Source organism: Pan troglodytes, chromosome 16 (assembly GCF_028858775.2).
Source record: "Pan troglodytes isolate AG18354 chromosome 16, NHGRI_mPanTro3-v2.0_pri, whole genome shotgun sequence".
NCBI lineage: Eukaryota > Metazoa > Chordata > Mammalia > Primates > Hominidae > Pan > Pan troglodytes.
This window is the reverse complement of record NC_072414.2, coordinates 69,640,813-69,662,323: the sequence shown is the minus strand read 5'-3', so window position 1 is coordinate 69,662,323 and position 21,511 is coordinate 69,640,813. Positions and strand designations below refer to the sequence as shown.

At 54.4% G+C, this 21,511-nt stretch overlaps 1 protein-coding gene across 10 annotated transcripts in view; it reads left to right on the top strand.

Annotated features, from left to right (window-relative positions):
• LINGO1 (leucine rich repeat and Ig domain containing 1) overlaps nt 1–21,511 on the top strand; it is a 207,618-nt gene that overhangs the window by 103,600 nt on the left and 82,507 nt on the right. Inside the window, exon 4 of one of the 10 annotated variants that reach the window (XM_063794241.1) lies at nt 561–773. The exons of 7 other annotated variants lie outside the window; for them this stretch is intronic. The gene's annotated coding sequence lies outside the window, so the exon portion shown is untranslated. Of the gene's footprint in view, nt 1–560; nt 780–21,242; nt 21,436–21,511 lie in introns of those variants that run through there. 2 more of the 10 variants (XM_054667062.1, XM_016927260.4) reach the window with 2 other exon arrangements.

The window sequence follows — 21,511 nt, the reverse complement described above, 5'->3', positions numbered from 1 at the left end:
GTACATAGCCATACACCTAGGATGACTCTTGACTCCCTGCAGGACTAGTGAGAGGGCCCAGCTGGGTGTGCTGGTGCACACCTGTAGTCCTAGCTACTTGTGAGGCTTGGATGGGAGGATTGATTGAGCCCAGGAGGTGGAGGTTGCAGTGAGCTGTGATCACACCACTGCACTCCAGCCTGGGTGACAGAGTGAGACCCTGTCTCAAAAAAAAAAAAAAAGAAGAAGAAGAAGAAGAAAGAAAAGAGCCCAAAGTGGGGAGCAGTGTCTGTATTGAGAAGCTGAGAGGAATGGAGACACTGGGGCCACACTGCCTGGCTACAAATCTGGCTTTGCCATTTATTGCTGTGAGACTTTGGAGAAGTCACTGAACCTCCCTGTGCTCAGTTCCCCCTTCTATAAAATAGAGATAAGAAGAGTGCCTCCCTCATAACTTGTTGTGCAGGTTGAATGAGCTGGTCGCCTGTTAAGTGGCTGGCACATAGTAAATGCATGTTAAGTATTTGTCGTCATTATTGCAGGACACATCCACTCACACACAGTATGTTTCCCTCCCTCAGCTGACCGTGAGACACCAGAGCCGTACCAGCCTCAAACACCTGATGTGCACAGCGTGCCAGTGGAGAGGAGCCCAGCCCCCTTCAGAGCAGCCAGGGACACCTTCCTGGAGGAAGTGGTCCCAGCACTTGTCCTGAGATGAATGGAGAGGAGGGTGGCCCTGGGCACCTGTTGGGGACAGGCAGAAAGGATATTTGGAGAATACTAAGGCCAAGGTGGAGGTATTTATGAGGAGGAAGTAGGAAATGATACAGGCCCCAGCGCAGGAGGGGCTGGGCTAGTGTTTAGTAGGCACCTACTGCATGCAGACATCTTGTTCCCATTATTTCTTTGTGGAAACTGCATCTGAGTACTGTTATGTGACTTGCCCGGGGTTACCCAAGCTGTCAGTGGTACAGGTGGGATTTGAATTTGTGTCTGTTTGGCTCTGGAACTCCACTCTTCTTGTGGCCCAAGTCCCAGCATCACAGGGCTGGAGACTCTGTTCCTAAAATGCCCTGCTCCGCTTGGACACTGCTGGTGATGGGGAGCTCACTACCTCTCAGGACAGTTAATGACATTTCATGTAATTCCACTCATTCCAACAGTGATATTCAGGCTGGGCCCAAATCTGGTTGTCACAACTGACTGACTCCTCAGACCCCTCCTAGGCCCCCAAGCCACGCCCTGCTCAGCCCTGAGGCTGCCTGCTGGGCCCACGCTGATAGGGCTGCCCCATTTCCTCCTAGCGCCCCATGGATGTGTGAAAGGGGTGGAGAGTACCCCATATGGGGTACGTGCAGCATGCCAGCCATGAAGTGTCGCATTGCCACATCCCACGTGTGACCACAGTCACCTTGCAGAGTAGGCTGGCCAAGCTCGGGTGGGCTCAGACCCAAGAGCTCAGTGTTCCAGACAACCAGGCCCACCATTGGCATCCAGGACCACTGGGAATAGCACTCAGCCCTGGAGTATTTGGTTTCCAGAGTATTTAAACAGATGACTCGACTAGGTGATAATTTTAGCACGTTATGGCTAATGTCTTCTTGGGACCATAAAACAGCAAACTTTTACCATTGGAAGCAGCTCCCAGCCAAGACGTGGGGAAATGATCATGTCATCGAGTCATCTGGGTATCAGTTATTGTTTGGGGGAAAGTGGAGTGTGTGGGCACGTAGAGACGTGCGCACCCTCCCCCGTGCCCAGGCAAGCCAGGCTTATCGCGGGAGGAAGAGAGGATGCTGCTGAGAGGGAGGAGAGCAGGGAGAGCTCACCCATTCACTCCACAGACATTACTGAGTGCCTGCCACGCTCCAGGCACTGGCTGTGCATGCTTCTCATGCCATTGGGGCAAACAGAGAATGCTAATGGTGCAGTGATAGGATGAATAGGGACAGCTGGTAAGACTGGGCAACGGGGCCCTCAGGTGAGGGAGCACCTGTGGGAGGACCGTGAGGGGGATGAGGAGGCTGTGTGGCAAAGGGCAGTGGCAGGGAGAGAGAGGGCCAAATGAGGGCATTTGCATGGCACTCTGGGGCCGTGGGATATTTTCCAAGGGGCAGGGGGCAGTGAATGAGCTTGAGTTAAGCAAGGGTGGTGACAATCTGATTTAAGTTTTAAAAAAGATCTCTCCAGCTGCTGCAGGAAGGGCCAAGTAGGGAAAGAGAGTGAGGCAGACATGATGGAGGCCTAGGTCAAAATGGTAACCATGGTGATGGGGGTGGCAGACCGCATCATGGCAGCAGAACTGGGGACAGGGAGAGGGTCATGGAGAAGGCAAGAAGGATCCTCAATTCCTGGCTTGAGCCGCTGCGGTCATCCTCTGAGATGTGGAGGTGCAGTGGAGGATCAGGAGTTCGTTTTTGACCACCTCCTTCTGCAGAGGTGTCCTATTGACAGTTGTCACAAGCCTGGAGCTCAGGGGAGAGGTCTTTATAGGGGATGGGGACGTGGGAACCAGCAGCTGTAGATGGTGTTTAAAGACCTGGGCAAAGCCAAGGACCACCAGGAAGTGACGTGGATGGTGGAGAGAGGACCAAGTCGTGGACGCTGGGGTCACCACCATGTAGAGTTGAGGGAGGAGAAGGAACCTTCACAGGAGGCTGAGAAGGCACACCTAGGGGGTGCGAGGAAAGCCAAAAGGATGTGGAATCCCAGAAGCCAGGAGAGGGTTCCTAAAGGAAGGGCAAACTCAGTCAGCTGCGGGCATGATGACGCGTATACCTTTACCCAGCCTCGCATAACTCCAGGACAATATCAGAGACAGGTCACTGACGTTGGCACAGTCCACAAACCTGATTCTAATTTCACCAGTTATACATACACTCGTGTGTGTGTGCGCGTGTGTGTATGTGTGTGTTTATATATAGCCCTGTGTGTGTATCCAGCGCCACAATGGAGACGTAGATCTGCACCACACTACAAGACTCCCTGTGCCAGCACACCCCTCCCCGCCCAACCCTGCTCCCACGCCTCCCGCTTGGCTGCTACTAATTTGTCCTCCTCTGTAATTTTGTTATTTCATGAGTGTTACATAGATGGAATCATACAGTATATCACCTTCTGAGATTGATTTTTTTAAAACTCAGCATAGGCTGGGCACAGTGGCTCACGCTTGTAATCCCAGCACTTTGGGAGGCCGAGGCAGGCAGAGTACTTGAGCTCAGGAGTTGAAGACCACCCTAGGCAACATGGTGAAACCCTGTCTCTACAACACACACACACACACACACACACACAATTAGCTGGGCATGGTGGTGTGTGCCTGTAATCCCAGCTACTTGGGAGGCTGAGGTGGGAGAATTGCTTGAGCTGGGAGGTGGAGGTTGTAATGAGCCAAGATTGTACCACTGCACTCCAGCCTGGGTGACAGAGTAAGACCCTGTCTCAAAAAACAAACAAACAAACAAACAAACAAACAAAAAACCAAAACCCCAGCATAATGAAGGAAGGGGATTTTTAAAGGATGGCAGATACCAGAACACAATTGTTTGCTGCTGGGAAGAACAAAAGACCCAGAAAAGAGGGAGAGACAGGTGATGTTGAAAGATAATGTAATGATGGGAGGGAGCTGAATTCCTGAGGATGAGGGGTGGGTTCAGAGTCCAAGTGGAGCCATTAACCTTTAACAGCAGCGAGACCCCTCATCAGGCAGGAAGGGGGGTGCAGGCCGAAGCTGGTGGGCTTCTAGAATGTGCAGGGGCAGAGGACTGGGGTTCATATTTGCTGACTTCTGCTTCCCCAGTGAAAACAAAGTGAGGTCTCAGTGGAGAGTGATGGGTCACATGGAGGAAGGGAGGCAGGAGGAGAGTGGAGGTGGGGCCACTGCCAGGTTGGAGAGTGGGGAGGTGAGGTGGCCGGTGGCTGGAGCTGGGACTGCTGGGCAGTGCTGGAATTGCTGCAGGTTTGGGATTCAAGCTCACAGAGGGCACAGCCTCCACGGTGGGGTCATTTCTCTAGCTGTATTTGGCCTCCCAGCTATAAGTGCCAAGATGTTGGTTGGGTTCATCCAGGTTGGGGTTTTATGAAAGTACTGCTTAGGGGGAGGGGGCAAGGTATTTGAGCATCCATTATGCTGATGGACCATGGAACTCAAGCTCACCAAGGGCAGTGAGGGCGGAAGGGCAGTGATGGAAGGTGAGGTGCGAAGGTCTCGGTGCAGTGAGGATTGTAAGGAGAGGAGCTGGAGGGCCAGCTGGGAGGTTTGACCAGGAGCCATGGTGGTGACAGGGCCAGGGTGTGGCCTGGGATAGAGGCTGCAGGGAATGGCAGCTGAAGGTGACTGGAAGCAGGCGGTAAGGGCACCCCCAGCATGGGGAAGTCACCTAGAAGGATGCAAGGGTTGAGGTGCAGGGAAGGACAGACAGGAGCCCTCTGTGGGTGAGGGGAAGTGGCCAGGAAGTTCGAAGGCAGAGGTAGGGGAGGCGCAGCCACCTCTTAGGTCCCACAGGGACAGAACCACTGTAGATGGGAGGAATTTGGACCTGAGGTCTGGAAGAGCCCCGAGGAGCAGGTAGCACATCAGCCTGCCCTGGCCGAGCAGAAATCATCTGCAGAATGTCGCTGTGTGCCCACCCCTCAGAGGAGAGAACAGAGGCCCAGAGAGGGTAAGCACGTTTCAGAAGGAACAAGCTCCGCTGAAGCATGCAGAGGGTCTGCTTGAAAGTCAGTGGTGTGGTGGAGGCTGGATTCCAGAGCCGCCTGTTGCCTAGGTTTCAGTACTGCCTCCTCCAACTTTTCTGGGCCTTTCTTCATTTGTGAAATAGAGCAGAATGACAGTACATACTCCCAAGGTGGATGTGAGGATTGAGTTTTAATGCATGCATCCTGTGAATCCTCGGGCTAACCCTGTTTACAGATAGGGAACCTGAGGCTTAGAGAGAGGAATTGACTTGTCCAAGCCTCAGTGTTCCTCAGCCTCCCTGTCTTTGCCCCAGGGCTGCCATCTTTACCCACACTCATTCAGCAGCCTCATGAAGGAAGCAGGATGCAGGCCTCAGGCCTACTTGGAAGTTGGGGAAACAGGGCAGGAAGGTGTCTTCTCTCCCTGTGGCCCCCAGAGTGCCAGAGGATGGAATCTTCATTATCAGCCAGTCTTCACTGTCGGGGACACAGAGGTGACACAGGCACCATGCCTCTCTTTAAGCCACAGTCTCATAGGGGAGACAGGACAAAATAATAAGCAAATATAGTAATGTTAAACAGTGGAACATAGGGCAAGAAGCAGTTGTTCAAGGAAACAGGGATTTGGGGCTAAAGTTCTTGGAGAAGAAGAGAAAGATCCAGGGACTGTGGTGGCAAAGGAGGAGCAAGGGTTGAGCTGGGTTTTGAAGGGAGGTGCGAGTTTAATGAAATGGATCAGGGAGGGGACATTCTGGAGGGGAAGAAGGGAGGGCTCTGGGTGAGCAAAGGCTCAGAGAGTGGGCTGGGGAAGAAGGTGCCCCACTGGAACAGAAGAGGCAGAAAGCAAGGCCGTGCGGGCTGCCTCCTGCAGACGTCTCAATCTTCTCCCAAGAATGGTGAACCAGAGGCCCCTGAGGCCTGTGAACAGATGCCAACAGCGGGAAATTGGCCAGTGGATCCTCCATGGCCTGGCACCATCAAAGCTGCCAAGAGCAGAGAGGCCCTGCAATCTGGGGCCTGGCGGCCCGGCACGGTTGGCCAGCTCGCTGTGTGACCTTGAGCAAGCATGCTCTGCTAAATGGGGCTACCCCAGCCGCCCCGTCCTCCCTCGCAGGTGGGCTGTGTGAGGTGTTCCAGCTCTGTGAAGTCTTCTTCAGCGAAACAAAAGCCAGCACCGCGGCAAAGTGAAGGAATGGAGGTGAAGGCTTTTAGCTCCCTGGCAGAGACGCCCAGCAGAAATCCAAGGCGTGTCAGAAAACGGAGTTTCTGGAGAACCTTTGATTTAGAGAACAAGGTTTTGGCATCAAACTGCGATCAGAGAACAGAGGCAGCCTGCCACACCGTGAAACTGAGCGCTGTAAACCTCATTAATCTGATGTCTCTATGTTCAAAGCGGTTCCTAATTAGGAGCCGAGACTCTCTACCAGCCGGGTGGCCCATTGTTCCTGCTGGACAAGTCCCACCAGGTGACTTCAAAGCCCATTCCTCACGTCCCTCTGCCGCTCAGCGCCAATTAACCAGCATTTAGAGCTGGGCCGCCTGGGCTGGCAAGCTTGGCCATGCTCCTGCTTCATTTGGTGTCGGAGCTGAGGGGCCTCCATTAAGTTCTCCAGCAATGCAGGCAGACACGTGGAGGGTGGAGCTGAGTGCCGGGTGTTGGTGGGGGTGAGGGACAGCCCACGGCAGCCCCTGCCCCCCTGGGGTTCCAGAGGCCTGGAAGGAGCAGGAGAAGCCATAGGAGCTGCAGCTTCCCTCTGCCACCCTCTCTTCTCCCTTCCTCCTCCACGGGGACTCCTCTTCTCTGCTCCAACTCCCCAGTGCCCTTCTCAGACCCACCCTTTTGCCATCTCTTTCCATCCTCCTGAGGAGGGTCTGGGATACCCAGTCAGAAGCCAAACTAGGTCTGGGGACACCGTGTGGGGTCTCACTGGGTGGTCTGATATGCACGGACTCAGTCCCTGATATGTTGGCTCCCACCTTGCCTGTGTTTACCCCCGCCCTTCACTGTACCAGGGCCTTGTACACAGTAGGTGCTCATCAAGGGACTGCCAGCCAGTGTAGCTTCTCCATAAGCCAAGTCATGTCTGAGAAGCTTGTGGCTCCATCAGGACAGGCACATCAAAGCAGTGGGCCTGCAGCGCCACTGGAAAGCTTCAGGAGAGAGTTGGGAAAGACCTTTCAGCAGTGATGCCACTTTCAGTCTGGAACAGCCGGGTGCAGGAAGGCTGGGTTTTTCTCTGCCTTCCAGGACGTTGAACCACAGTTGAATCTAGAGACAGAGAAGGCACAAAAGGAAGACCCAGGGCAGTGAGCCTGAACCAGCCCCAAACTGGCGGTCAGGATGCTGGGATTCCAGGCCTGCCGCTGTCCCTGACTGGCCACTTTGTGCTCTTGAGCAGGTTCTTGGCCTCAGTTTCCAAATCGGTGGGAGGGGAATGATGACCCTGTCTGTATGGTTCCCTGCATACAGTGAGGTCAAATGGAAGACTAACTGAACCTGCCTTGGGAGCTGTCCAGAGTACTGGGGGCACTGGGGATGCTCCAGCTTTGCTCGCACACCTCTGGAGGTGGGAGGCTTACCCCATTTTGAGGCCATTTTCCATGGCCAGATAGTTGCAGTTGTTAGAACAATTATTGTATTAGTTTTTTAGAGCTCCCGTAACAAATTACTATAAACCTGGTGGTTTAAAACAATAGAAATTACTCTCTCACAGCTCTGGAGACTGGAAGTCTGAGATCAAGGTGCAGGGCCGTGCTCTCTCTGAGGGCTCTAGGAGAGGATATTCCTGGCCTCTCCTGGCTCCTGGTGTTGCTGGCATTCCTTGGCTTGAAGATGCATCGCTCCAGCCTCTGCCTCCATCTTCATGTGGCCTCCTCCCCTGAGTGTGTCTACGTCCAAGTTGACCTCTTTGTTGTTTTTGTTGAGACAGTCTCACTCTGTCACCCAGGGTGGAGTGCGGTGGTACGATCTCTGCTCACTGCAACCTCCGCCTCCTGGGTTCAAGCAATTCTTCTGCCTTGAACCCAGTAATCTCCCGAGTAGCTGGGATTACAGGTGCCCACCACCATGTCTGGCTAATTTTTGTATTAGAGACGGTTTCACCATGTTGGCCAGGCTGGTCTCGAACTCTTGACCTCAGGTGATCTGCCTGCCTTGGCCTCCCAAAGTCCCAAAGTGCTGGGATTACAGGCATGAGCCACCGCGCCCGGCCAAGTTGACTTCTTATATAAGAACATCAGTCGTTGGATCAGGACCCACCCTATTCCAGTATGACCTCCTTGTAACTAATTACCTCTGCAAAGACCCTATTTGCAAATAAGGTCACATTCTGAGGTTCCAGATGGACATGAATCTGGGGGGACACTATTCAACCTAGTACCTTCATTTTCCTTCTGGGCCCAGATTTCCACCCTGTGGCTTCACCCCTGTGGGTTTTCCCTTGCTCCTGACCAGCCCCAGCTCCATCAGTTTCCTCTGCCCCAACAGGGTTCCAGCCTCCCAATTCCCCACTCTGCTCTTCAGGGCACACCGGGCTGCTGGTGTCACAGAAACTTTTCTGGTAAAGTGTCTGTCCTCCTTCCCAGGGCTTGCCATCCACCCTCCTGCTCTTCTTGCCTTTTATATGTGGAAACTCGTCGCTTCACTCCAGGACTCAGCCTGGGTCCCACCAATTACCAGCTTCCTTGATGTCTAACACTATAAACCCCTTCACCTCATTATAGGAAATTTCTTTTGAATGGCCTTTAAAAACCATCTCATTACACAGGAAGAACTGTAATTACCTTGTGCAAGACAGAAATTCTGGGCAAGCTGGTGCCTGGTGCCTGTCAAAACTGTGGGACAGGGTTCCCCGCTGGCTGGTTTGGCCATAGGAGAGAGCTCTTTCTCTCTCTCATCTCATCCTTTCCAGCCCCTTTTCTTCTGGGACCTGTGGTCACCCATGTCTCTGTTGGTGGCCCTAGAAGGTCAAGACCTCCCACAGAGAATAGAACCACCTTGGATTGGTGCCTGTGCTCCTGCCTGGCATCCTGGCAAACCCTGATGGTCAGAGCCTCCCCCAGGGGTTCTCAAGGGCTGCCCAGCCTCTTCCCGAGTCTGCCCTCCTGGAGGCTGCTGGAGCTTGCCCAGTGGTTGCAGAACGTCACAGCTGGGTGGGACTCTGGAGGCCAATAGGTTCAGCCTCCTGCCCTCAGCCACTTGTCCAGTCCTTTTGCCCAGCAGCCTCTGGGGAACCGTAGCCCTTCCTGGGATCAGGGTTTTTCCCTGACCTGTTTAGGGGATTTTCTTGATGTCTGGCTAAAATCCCTGGTGCCCCAGTGCTGACCTGATTTTAAGCTCCATCTCTTGCTGGCGGTGCCACCTTGGGCAAGCCATGTGGCCATTCTGAGCTGTTTTCTCATCTGCAGAATGGTTGGGATCATTTGTGCTTCAAGAGTCATGGTGAGTAGGGTCTGTGGCCACAGGCCTCAGGTGCCCATCATTGGGCATGTAGCAGGAAGTGAACCTACATTGCTTCTACTTTCCAAGGGAGCTTGACCATGGAGACCCTTTTCTTTCTCCTCTCTGCCTAATGTGGGGTGAAGCAGACTTCCATTTGGACTTCTCCTCCTCCTCCCCACCATTTCTCCCTCTTCCTTCTCTCTCTCTGTCTCCTGGAGCATCAGAAGACATGGCACATCCTGTTCCCCTCCAGCATCCCTGCCTGCAGCCTGCAGCCTGCCACCTGCTGAGGCAATTTGCTTTGAGAACACCCAGCTGCTGGCATGGTCTCAGTAGTTGCAGGTCCTTCTCTGCTCAGTCCCTAGCTGTACTGTCTCCTACAGGGAATCCGTGTGGCATCCTGGCACAGCCACAGCCATGGGCATTGCCCACGGAGGCAGAACCATGCCTATCCATGTGTCTCTCCTGCCAGCATCTCCTCTGGGACTCTGGCTATAGCTTCTGGATCTGGCTGGGGAAGCAGAGAGGGTAGAGTCTCTGGTCTGCTCCTCAGCAGGGATTCCTGCTTCTTGAGGACCTGCTATGTTCCGGGCTCTGTGCTAGGGGCTAGGCATACAGTGAGCAAGGCAGCCCTGGCCCCTTTCCAAGTGAAGCTCACAGTTCTTCTTGGGGTCAGGATGGGCTTCTGGCACACTGAGACTGGGCAGTCTGGGAGGGCTTCTCTGAGGAGGCGTCTTATCCCATTATCAGATGGATAAGAAGGAGCTGTGTGCAAGGAGCAGGAAGAGCAATCCATGTCCTGGAGAACCTTGGTGTGTTCAGGAGCTGGAAGGAAACTTGTGGGGTAACAGGAAGAGAACCAGAGGAGGTGGGGCTGGGTAGGTGGTCAGGGCTGGGTCAGACAGAGCCTGAGGCCGATAGTGAGGAGGGTGGGTGGGTTTTGGTCTAAGAGAAAGAGGAAGTTGCTGGAGGGTTTTAAGCAGGGAAGGGACCTAATCTAACTTAGGGTTCAACAGTGCTGCCCTGGCTGCTGGATGAAGAGCAGAGGGACACAGGGACACAGAAGAGGAAGGTGGGCCACTCCAGGGGGTCTGGCGGGCCGTGGTGGGCCTGGCCCAGGACAGGTGCCGGGTTGGGTGGGGATATCACAGGGAGGCGAGGTTTCTGGTTTGGGCAGCTGGGTTGATGGTGGAGATGTTTGCTGAGGCAGGAGCCCTGGAGAAGGAGTGGTTTGGGGACGAGGAACGATGAGGTGTTTGTGGGACATCAAGGGGAGATGGCGAGGATATCAGGATCTTAGTTGTGACAACAATGGGATTTATATATTATTATCCCCATCTTACAGACAAGGGATCCAAAGCTTAGAAAGGTAAAGTGCGGCCCACCCCGGGCCACACAGCTGGCAGCACTCCAAGCCAGGGTGGGACCCAGAGCTGTTGGCCCCCATCTCAGCTTGCATTTGAGAAGAGCAGTGCTTTGCCCCACAGGGTGAATGAGTGGTGGGATTTCAGGCATCAGTGGGCCCCTCACCTCCATTGTGACCATGGTGGTCTTCACCTGGGGCTGTGTCTGGAGTCAGTGGCTGACTCTCCCCTAGGACACACAGCCCAGAAGGCCTCAGCCACCCTGCAAGCCTGGGAACAGCTCAGCCCCTTGGCACCATTGTGCCTGAGAGGATCCAGAATATCCCGTTGTTCAGCCTGAGAAGAAGTAAAAAATTAGCTCCAAGTCAGGGCTTTCCGAGCGTGGCAGTGCCCAGGACAGGGTGGCTCCCCGAGGCTTTGCCAGCCCCTGCCACCTCACCTTCTTGGTCTTGGGAGGGTGCTTGGCACTTGCCTGTCCCCACCACAGGGGCCCTCCTCTGCCAGCTGGGCGGTGGGAGCACTGAGAGGAGGGAAACCCCTAGGCAGCCAGAGGACTGGGTGGAAAGAGCCCTGGACCAGGACGGGAGCCCTGGGGCCACCACGCACCTCCCAGTGACCTCAGTGTCTCCCCTTGGACAGTGAGCCCCGGGAACGAGTGAGGCATAGCACCCTTTCCTTCCGGCATTCCAGGAATCCCACCTTCCTATCTTCTGAGGTGGGAGCCAAGGAGCATCTCCAGGGCTTGGGTTGTGGAGTTGTGGTCAGGGAATAAAACTGGTCGGGGAACCTGGAAAGCAAGGTCCAGGGTGCTGGAAGTGGACTGGTGTGTGGGTGTGTGTGTGTGTGTGTGTGTGTGTCATGGCAGGGGGAGGGGGGTATCTTCAGGCAGAGGCCAGTGGCATGAGGGAAGGTGTGGGGAGGGTGTGGACTGGGAACGAGAAGGATGGGCCCACAGGTTCCCCATGCCCCTGCCAGGGATGAGCCGGCTTATATGACAGAAGATTAACCCAGCAACTTCTCCACAAGGAGATGGGAGCCTGGCCACCCTCCCTAGGGCCTAGACCATGACACTGGTCTCTGGTGCAAACTGGGCATGGTGGCTGGTGACTGTCAGGGCTGTGTGCAACCAGGGTCAGGATTTACACTGTGGGGCCAGAGACAGGGTTCAGGGTGGGACCAGGGCTCAGTGTGTGCACAGTCAGGGCTCAGTATGTATCCAGGGTCAGAACACAGTCTATGACTGGTGTTAGGGCTCACACTGTGTGACCATTGCTTAATGTGTCAAGGGTTAGAGTATGTGACCAGGGTCGGGGCTCAGGGTATGACCAGGGTCCGAGCCCAGTCTGTGACTAGGCTCGGGGCTCAGTGTCTGACCAGGGTCAGGGCCCAGTGTGTGGCCAGGGTCAGAGCTCAGCTTGTGACCAGGGTCGGGGTTCAGTGTCTGACCAGGGTCGGAGCTCAGTGTGTGACCAGGGTTGGGGCTCAGTGTGTGGCCAGGGTTGGGGCTCAGCGTGTTATCAGTGTCAGGACTCAGTCTGTGACCAGGGTCAGAGCTCAGTGTCTGACCAGAGTCGGGACTCAGTGTCTGACCACGGTCGGGATTCAGTGTGTGGCCAGGGTTGGGGTTCAATCTGTGATCAGGGTCGGGGTTCAGTGTGTGACCAGGGTCGGGGCTTAATATGTGGCCATGGTTGGAGCTCAGCATAGTGCTCTATGTGTAGCCTCAGGGGCAGATTGGAGGCCCTGCCTCATCCACACTCCCTCTGAGCTCTCTGCTTGTCTCTCCCATGGGGCCTGTTAGTCAAGTGCTCAAGACCGATGCCACCTCTCTGAGCCTTGATGAGCAGAAGCTTGAATGGTCGTAGCTTCTGCAGATCCTTCAGAACTTGCCATGTGTGAGGGACCCTGTGGACTGATGGTGGGTATTATTGCCCTCATCTTACAGGATGATGAGGAAACTGGAACTCAAAAGATAAAGTGTCTTTCTGAGGTCACAGCTAGTTAAGTGGGAGAGCCCGGACTCAAACTCCTTGTCCCTTTGTTCCTTTTCAGGGTCCCTCAGCATTTCTCCCTGGGGTAGAGGGACCTTTGGCAGAGCTCTCTTCCTATGGGTCCCCCATAGAATCTTCTTCCTCTTTCTGCCTAGACTGGGGACTGTGAGTTCAGCCTTACTTAAGCCAAAACTTCCTAGGAAGGCCAACTAGGCCTGAGGATGGACAAGGAGACCTTCCTGCAAGGTCTGAGGCATGCAGGCAGGTCCTGTCACCAGCAGCTGGGGACTGGGCATAGCCTGTCTGTAGGGTCCCATAAACCCCAAGGATCGGGCTTCTCTGTTAGAGATTAAAGGAATGTGTCAGCCCCATTGGAGGCATTTTGAGCATTGTGGTCCTGGATTTTGGAGCTCTGGAGGGTCCTTCCCAGCATCCCTGACATCACCCCACAAGCATTTCTTCCTTTGCTTCCAGGAAGTGGTGGGAAGATTGCCACCCTTCCTGCTGTAGGCCTGGACACCTTATGTTGCAGATGAGGTTCAGAGAAGGGAAAGACACTTGTTCCAAGACACAAAGTGTGTTAGTAGTGGAAGGGCCCAGAACCCTACCTCCCACTGCCAATATTCCTAGGTGTTCCCTCCTCCTGGCTCAAAACCCTCGTAGGAACTGAAAACCCACGAGGACAAGAAACAATCACGTTCTAAGAGTGGGACTCTAGGCACTATACCAGCTGTTCTCTTGGGCCTTCCTGACATTTCTCAGTTACAAGAATCCCCCCATTTGTGAGTCATTTGGAAAATTTCATGGGGGAACTGGTCCAGAATTTAAGTGAAGTTCCAGGAGGAAGGGACTCAGGGAGAGTTGGAAGGAGGCCCCTGCTGACATGAAGAAGGAGTAGCCCCTTGCCGTGGCTTATCTGCGAGCCTGCGAGATGGACAGAGCAGTTTGCTTCACAGCTGGGGGATCTGAAGCTCAGTAAGGCAAAGCAATGTGCTCAGCAGTTCCCAGCTCAGTTCTCATTCACATCTGCCTGGTCCAAAGCCAGTGGGTTCTCTCCAGTCCCCTCTGTGTGGCCGGACTGTGTCACAGAAAGAAGGAAAGAGACTGTCGCCTGCCCTCCAGGAGCTGCTGGGAGAATGAGATTTAAGTCAGAAGAAGTATTAGGGAGCAAGAGCTGCATTGTTGAAGTCTCAGTGCTGTATGGCACAGAACACAGCCATGCCGCTGAAGCTGCTGGGAAAAGCTGGGTGGAGTTTAGATAGGATCAGGGATTGGGAAGAGCAAGCTTAGCCATTGGTGTGTGTGCGTAGCCCAGGCAGACTGGAGGTAGTCAGGTAATCAGGAAGGCAGCTGTCCGGGGTGCTGAACCAAACCACCACCATGGGGCCGGTCTGCAACTCTTTCTGGCCACTTTGGTCTGAGCCTCAGTTTCCTTACCTAGAGAATTAGAATACTGATACCTGCATCACGGTCTCATTGAGAGGGTGCAGGAAGGCCATGGCATGTTGTGCTGAGCATGCAGCCTGTGTTTTGTTGAGGCTTTCCAAATGGGAACACCAACTGAAGGAGGCAAAGCCTCCTCCCCAGGCCCCTGGGGTGGAGGGTGGGGTCATCTGTGATACCTGACCCCAGGCACATGATCCCTCAGGAATGGCAGGTGCTGTAACAGGGTCAGCACTTCCCCTTGGCATGGGGAGAGGCAGCTTGTCTGGAGCCTTTCCACCCGCCTGATGCAGGTGTCCCCCAGCCTGTAGGCCTGGACACTTCATGTTGCAGACAGGATGACTAGGAACCAGAGAGGGCAAGACACTTGAGCCAAGAAACAGTGTGTTAGTAGAGGATGGGGTGGAGCCCCACAGCCCTACCATCCACTGCCAATATTCCTAGTTGTTGCCTCTCCCAGGTGCAAAAGCCTTGGGGGAACTAAACACCTTGGAGCACCCAAAGGAATGAAGCTCTAGTGTGGGCCTTCAGGCACCATCTGTGACACCTGTTCTCTTGGGCCTCCCTGACCCCCTCTACTAGCCTTAGCCCCCAGGTGGCTTGGGTCCTAGCTCTCAGCTGGGCCTTCATCTCTCTTAAACCACACCCCCAAACTCCTGGCCCCATGCAAGCTCTCTTAGTCTGTTTGTGTGTTACTCTAAAGGAATACCTGAGGCTGAGTAATTTATAAAGAAAAGGAGTATGTTTGGGTCATGGTTCTGCAGGCCGTACAAGCATGGTGCTGGCATCTGCATCAGGGGAGGGGGCCTCAGGGAGCTTCCACTCGTGCCAGAGAGCAAAGGGGAGCTGGCATCGCATGACAAGAGAAAGGAAGTGAGGGAGCCATGGGTGGAGGGAGGTGCCAGGCTCTTTTTAACAATCAGTTCTCATGGGAACTAATAGAGTGAGAACTTGTTACTCGTTAGAGGGCGAGAAGGGCACCAAGCCATTCATAAATGATCTGCCCCTATGACCCAAACATCTTCCACCAGGCCCCACCTCCAACACAGGGGGTCACATTTCAGCATGCTATTTGGAGGCGACAGACACCCAAACTATATCACAAGCCTTCTCAGGCCTCTTGATCAACTTGGGGCCTCCGGGGTTCCCACCCCGCCAGGGAGGTGGGATGCTTTGGGGCAGGAATTTGGTGGGTATAGAGCTGCTGGAAGCCAAAGAAGAGACCTCTCTCACTCTCCCTTGCCTCTTTTCTCCTCATCTCCTCAGGCTGCCAGACCACCTTGGCCCTGGGCTTGGGATGACCTGCAGCCACTGAGAGGAGAGCCAGGAAGGGTTCCCCCAAAAAGACCCCCCAGGCCTGTTGGTTATGTTTGAGATGCACCCAATTCCTGTGTCATTCACCTTTCAGCCTTTGGCATCTCCTTGTCCTTTAGAACCAGACAGTGCTAAGTGTGCATCCCAGCTCTGTCATTTCCCCTGACCTTGGGCAAGGGACATATGCCTCAGAGCCTCAGTTTCCTCATCTGTCAAGTGGGAATAAGAACACCTATCCCACAGTGTGTGGTTTCAGTGTAGGAGTGCGCATAGCAGGGGACACTGCCGCTTTCCTCCTGCCCCTGGTCCCTCTTCCATGGTGATGCTGGCCTCCCACCCACCCCTGCCTGTTTAGACCAAGAGCTGAAGCCTGGTCCGTGGGTGAGGTTGTCCTGTGGAAGACAGGAAGGGAGAGGCTGCGGGTAGCAGGCTGCACATAGCACCAGTGTTTTTAACACTGTGAGGGGACCAAGCTGAGCTGCTGCAGCCATCTGCAACCCCTGACCTTGCTGGCTCTGGCTTGGTTCTGGAAGATTCCCTCCCCTACCCGCCCCTGCTCACCCAGGTTTAGCAGGAGCAGCTACTTGCAGTGATGTGAAAAACACTTGGAGTAATACGACTCGGAGACTTTGACCACTGGTAACACCGACCCCACCTACCACCCCGCCTGCAGCTGGCCCAAGGCTCGGGCCCCAGTCACCTCCTCCACCAGCCAGTCCAGCCAAACTAAGAGTTAGGAGGGTCAGGTTTGGCTTCAGCTCTGCCTCCATTCGTCTGAGTACTCACACAGAGCCTGGCACAGGGTATGTGCCCAAAACGCTTTAACTATTAGTAGCAGTAGTAGTAAGAGTTGTTGTCATCATAGTAGAGAAATCCCATTTCACAGAGGGGCTAGGTGAGGCCCACACAGTTGAAAAGCTGCCACCTCTGTGAAATCTTCCCAGCTCTGCCCCTTCTCCCAGAGTAGGCAACTTCTTTTGACTTTTTTCAGTTTCTCTGCGATGCTCTTATTAGGGGAGAGCTTGGTAGACAGTGGGATAGATTCCAAGGTAGGGAGAGGTGTGTTGGGGGGAGGAGCTCTCAGGGCTGAAGGTGCCCTGAGGAGGCCGGGAGCAGGTTTGATGGGCAGGAGGCCAATCTGCCAAGGGACCCTCTACCTGGGAGTGCCCTGCCCTCAGCCCTCCCCTCTGCTGGTTCCCCAGCCACCTCCTGAAACACTGAGAATGCTAACGTGTGTGGTGACAGCAGGGCCTCTACCGTCCCTGTTACTTTGGCCTCTGCTGACTCCTTCCTTGCCCCCTGAGGCATCTGTCAAGTCCTCCTTCCTCTCAGCCCCTTCCCTACTGGGTCCAATGGGCAGAATTCTGACCTGATCACATTGCTAACAGCTGGTTAGCAGGTAAACTTAGCCCATAAAGTTAATTGAGCACTTAGTGTGTTTGAGACACTGGGGATGCTGAGGACTGGGCTCTAAGGGGCCTGCCACCAGGGAGGTAGAGGGGGGGAATGATGGTTAGTATGTGCTTACTGTGTGCAGAGATGATGGTTAGTATGTGCTTACTGTGTGCAGAGATCACAGTTAGTATGCACTTACTGTGTGCAGGGATGATGGTATGTGCTTACTGTGTGTGGGGATGATGGTTAGTATGTGTTTACTGTGTGCAGATGATGGTTAGTATGTGCTTACTGTGTGCAGATGACAGTTAGTATGTGCTTACTGTGTGGGGATGATGGTTAGTATGTGCTTACTGTGTGCAGATGATGGTTAGTATGTGCTTACTGTGTGCAGATGATGGTTAGTATGTGCTTACTGTGTGCAGATGATGGTTAGTATGTGTTTACTGTGTGCAGGGATGGTTAGTATGTACTTACTGTGTGCAGGTGATGGTTAGTATGTGCTTACTGTGTGCAGGTGATGGTTAGTATGTGCTTACTGTGTGCAAGTGATGGTTAGTATGTGCTTACTGTGTGCAGGGATGGTTAGTATGTGCTTACTGTGTGCAGGTGATGGTTAGTATGTGCTTACTGTGTGCAGGTGATGGTTAGTATGTGCTTACTGTGTGCAGGTGATGGTTAGTATGTGCTTACTGTGTGTGGGAATGATGGTTAGTATGTGCTTAGTGTGTGCAGATGATGGTTAGTATGTGCTTACTGTGTGCAGATGATGGTTAGTATGTGCTTACTGTGTGCAGATGATGGTTAGTATGGGCTTACTGTGTGCAGATGATGGTTAGCATGTGCTTACTGTGTGCAGGTGATGGTTAGTATGTGCTTACTGTGTGCAGGTGATGGTTAGTATGTGCTATGTGCAGGGATGGTTAGTATGTGCTTACTGTGTGCAGGTGATGGTTAGTATGTGCTATGTGCAGGGATGGTTAGTATGTGCTTACTGTGTGCAGGTGATGGCTAGTATGTGCTTACTGTGTGCAGGTGATGGTTAGTATGTGCTTACTGTGTGCAGGTGATGGTTAGTATGTGCTTACTGTGTGGGGGAATGATGGTTAGTATGTGCTTACTGTGTGCAGACGATGGTTAGTATGTGCTTACTGTGTGCAGATGATGGTTAGTATGTGTTTAGTTTGTGCAGATGATGGTTAGTATGTGTTTACTGTGTGCGGGGATGGTTAGTATGTGCTTACTGTGTGCGGGGATGGTTAGTATGCACTTACTGTGTGTGGGGATGATAGTTTGTGCTTATTGTGTGCGGAGGTGATGGTTAGTATGTGCTTACTGTGTGCAGGTGGTGGTTAGTATGTGTTTACTATGTGTGGGGATGGTTAGTATGCACTTACTGTGTGTGGGGATGATGGTTAGTATGTGCTTATTGTGTGCTGATGATGGTTAGTATGCACTTACTGTGTGCGGGGGATGATGGTTAGTATGTATTTACTGTGTGTAGGGATGACGGTTAGTATGCACTTACTGTGTGCAGGGTCTGGGCTCGTGCTTTCCTGACCATCGGTGAGGTTGGAGCCACCCCAGTTTGCTAATGAAGAGAGTGGGGCCCAGGGAAATGAGGGGACTACCAAGGTCCTCAGCAGCGAATGCTAATGTTGGGGGTAGATAGGGCTGGACTTGGGGGAAATGGAGAGGAGGAGTTGACCAGCAGCTCCTGTCGTGGCAGCGTGAGTGAGCTCAGGAGGCAGTCAGGCTGCCCTTGGCCTTTCCTGACACATCCCTGGACCCTTAGGAGCCACCTCTGAGGAAGGTCTTCCTTCTCTCGGCTCCGTAGCCTCCCATTGAGCACAGAGCAGCCTAAGGCCACTGCACGGGGCACCCACTAGGGCAGTCCAGGGGCCTGCTCTTGTCCGCAGGGACTCAGGGACTCTGCCTCCACCTCTCCCCTCTCACTGCAGGCACTTTCAAAGAGGCAGCCCTGCTCCCGATCCTCCTGCTGTGCTCACCCGACCCTTCTCACCCTCTGGCCCTGCCCACAGTCTGCTGGGCCTAATGGCCCTGCCATTCCTGATCTGTGTCCCCTCACCCTTTCCAGCCTCCAGCCCATGAAGGTCAGCCTCTCCCAGCGACTGTGCCTCGTTCCACCCCACTATGTCTCTCTGGTTTCCCATTCCCGCCTTGGAGGAAGAGGTGCTTCTCCTCCAGACTGAGGCTCATCCCTGCCCCGGAGGACCATGAGCCAGCCCCACTGTCAGGCATTCCCTTTCCACAGCTCCTGCCTGGCGTGTGACCCCACCCCTTCCCCAACTACACGAGGCATCGGGGTTCCCAAACCAGTAGTAGGTCCTGGTCACTCCTGTAGAACTTGGGCAGCATCTGTGAGTCTTAGTTTTTCCTTCTGTTGGGTGGGCCAGAATGGTGCCTGGAACGTAGTAGGCACTCAACACATGCTTGTTGAATTAATGAACTAAGTAAGCAGTGAATTCCTGGCCTGGCTGCCTCACCTGAGTGTTGTGCAGATCAAAGTAACTAATGGATTTTTTACAGAGTTAAAGATGCTGTTTGGACAGAAGGCGTGGGGGATGCTCAGTGGGACGCTGGCACTGTGGATTGTAACTGCCGTCCTCACTTTGCAGTTTCCGCCTCCCAGAACCCTCCCTCATCCGCCCTCCTCTATATTGCTGTACCCCACCTCTCCCCTGGCCACTGCCTCATTCCTAACTCACTTCCTCCTGTCCTTCCGCCTGCCTGAAATCCATCCTCCCCCAGGTGGCGGCTGGAATGATCTTTCTGAAGCACGAATCCAGACTCTGGGTACTCCCCACTTAGAACTTCAAGCTCCTGCTGGCTCCTAGGATGAGAGCTCCATCCCTCTTGGTGCCTACTAGGCCCTGCCTGAAGGAGGGGGCTTTCTCCCTCTCCAGACACTGGGCCTTGTCACTGGTGCAGTCTGCGGTGCTCTTCCCCACTGCTTCCAAACCCAACTCGTTTTCCTTTAATACCCCTTCAAAGATCCTTTCACCCCGGAAGCCTTTCCCAAACCCCAGCCCTGGATCAGATGCCCACTACCCTGTTTCCACAGCCCCTCAGGCTCCCGCTCTCACACAGCACCCGAGTTGTCATCTCTCACCTTCCTGTGCTCCACCCCACACCCTGCTCAGGGTGTTTGTACCCTTAATTCACAGAAAGCATTAGAGGGCATTTGCTGAATGAATGAGTGAATGAATGAGTGAACTGGCAGCTCCCCCAGGCTGTGGGAACTCTGGGCTGGACCTTTGGGCCTACTGAGGGGAGTGGGTAACACAGCATGCCTCTGACCTGTCCTGGAGTTGGCCTCCTTTCTGTGTGTCCTACTGGGCTCTAGGCGTCTTACCCTGGAATTGTCCCCACCCGCAGGCCCTGCAACAGCAGTGGCTGCATCTGCAGCAAGGGGTTTTGAACCATTCCAGGGATTTACTACAGGTTGAGGGTGGCATAGGAGCCCTGAGAACAGAGCCTGGGGTCTGCAGAACCTTGTCACCTTGTGCCCTGATCCCCACCCTGCCACCATCATCTGACACACGCACAGGTCAGTTCTGCCCCCACCTGACCCTGAAGACCTTTCCTGGCCTGAGCTGCTCCAGCCCCTACACAGCCCTGCACCAGGAACCTGGCACTGAGCCCCGGCTCTATTGCCCAGGCTGGAGTGCAGTGGCATGATCACAGCTCACTGCAGCCTTAAGCTCCTCCCCTCCTCTCTGCTCCTCTGACCTGGCCCCAAGCCCTGCCTTGTGCCTTAGCCAGTCCTGCTGATGGTCCAGCTATTACCCTGCTCTCGCAGACCCCTGTCCTGGGATTTCTGGCTTCCTGGCCCGGCTACCCTGGTGCTGACCACCTTCCCATGAGTGTCACCCATCTGTGGGCCCCGCCCATGCCTGTGGTGCCACCCTAACCCCTGCCTCTAAGCCTGCAAATTGGGGCAGGCCCCGGTACCCAGTCCTGAGTGTGTGGGTGGGGGTTGGGAAGATGAAGAGGGGTCAGTTCTGCTCAGGGGAGTCTCCTAAAACTGAAGCTCCTACTCAGCCAATGGAAACGGAGGGCCCGGAGGTGGGGTTCTGGCTGTAGGTGCCCAGGGTGGGAGACACCCAGAGATAGGGGGCAGGGAGGGTTTCCTGGAGGAGGTGGTGGTGCCCTGGGTGAGCCAGTGAGGATGAGGAGGATAAGGGGGCCCTCCGCGGTGGGCAGAGCAGGCTGTCCACTCTGTGCTGGGCTCCATGCCAGCTTCGCGCTCACCCCCGGCACAGCCAGCCTTTGGGCGGGTATTATTAGCTCCATCTAAGAGACAGGAAGACGGAGATTCCAAGAGGCTCAGGGACTTGCCCGGGGTCACCTGGCTGACCAGTGGCCTTGTCAGGCCTCCACCCAGGTCTGGCATCATTCCAGGCTCTTATGGAGGGAGTAAGAGGAGAGTCCGGGGTGGAGGGAAGGGAGGCGGGCACCCGCCACAAACATCAAAGCAGCTGCTAGCTGTGACTCTCCAGGGTGGGGGTGTGGGACGGGGTTGGCTTTCTGAGTCGGTCCTGCTCCCCCCTCCCCACCGTGGGAGAGCCCTCACGATGCGAGGTTCCCACCGCCCCCTCCCTGGAGAGGCCGGCAGTTTGCCTCTTCAGAGGATAATTCCCCATTATACAGAGATATTTAGCCTAATAGAAGCCGACAGATCATTCAGGGCAGTAATGTACTCCGGCTTCAAGCGTGTAGTTTCCTCAGCCTGAACTCCCAGATTAAAGGCTCCTTGCCCAGCCCGCCCTGTGCCGGTGCCTGTGACCTTGACTGCAATGATGGGGTAGGTTTCTCCCTTCCTCCTTCCCTCCTCCTCCCTTGCCAGTTTCCTCCTCCCTCCCTTTCTCTCTCTTGAAAAA